The following is a 732-nucleotide window of genomic DNA, read 5'->3' on the forward strand; positions in this document are numbered from 1 at the left end:
ATAACTAAAATCATTACTCTCTGCTGGTCCCCACACTTCCACTCTCCAGCAAGGCTGTCAGGGCTGCAAGATCACCGCGGGATCGGGGGGATGGTCGACCCTCAGATACGGGAGGGATTGAGCGATGCCCAAGGAGGGCAGGAAAACACTGCGCTTGGAGACCCCTGAGAGCCAGGGGCAGGCCGCCCCGTAAAGGGACCCCGGAGTCCCTACTCTCAGCTCCAGCTCTTCCTGTAACACCACCCTCCGAACAGAGACCCAAGCTACAGGCCCGTCCCCGTTCAGAGGTTCCAGAGAGAAGACCAGGCCATCGCCCACTGCCTGGCGTCGGGGAGGAAAGAGGAGGAGCCTCTGTGTGCCCACATCTCTGGCCGTCCAGGGCAGCTCGGCTCGGTCTCGCAACCCCAGCCCACTGGTTCAGGAGACCTCAAAGGCTCCACCGCTAGCGCCCCCAGCGCTCACTCTGTGCGCCCCACCCCAGCCCTGCAGGCGCGCCGCTCCCGCCAACCTCGCCTCAGTCTCTGGGCCGGAAGCCCCCTCCCCTCCCGTGCCGCAGCCCCCTCCTAGTCCTTCTCCCTCGGCGGGTGCAGGAAAGCTTCTCCGCCCCGTCCCGCCCTCTTCCTCCAGTTCCAGCTCCGCCCGGCTCCTCCGTCCAGTCTCCAACCCCCGCCCCGCCCCGCCCTCGCCCCACCCATTTCCCGCCCTGGGCCTGGTCCCCGACCCAGCCGCCCC

This window comes from Rhinopithecus bieti, unplaced genomic scaffold (genome assembly GCF_001698545.2).
Source record: "Rhinopithecus bieti isolate Rb0 unplaced genomic scaffold, ASM169854v2 scaffold_13262, whole genome shotgun sequence".
Lineage (NCBI taxonomy): Eukaryota > Metazoa > Chordata > Mammalia > Primates > Cercopithecidae > Rhinopithecus > Rhinopithecus bieti.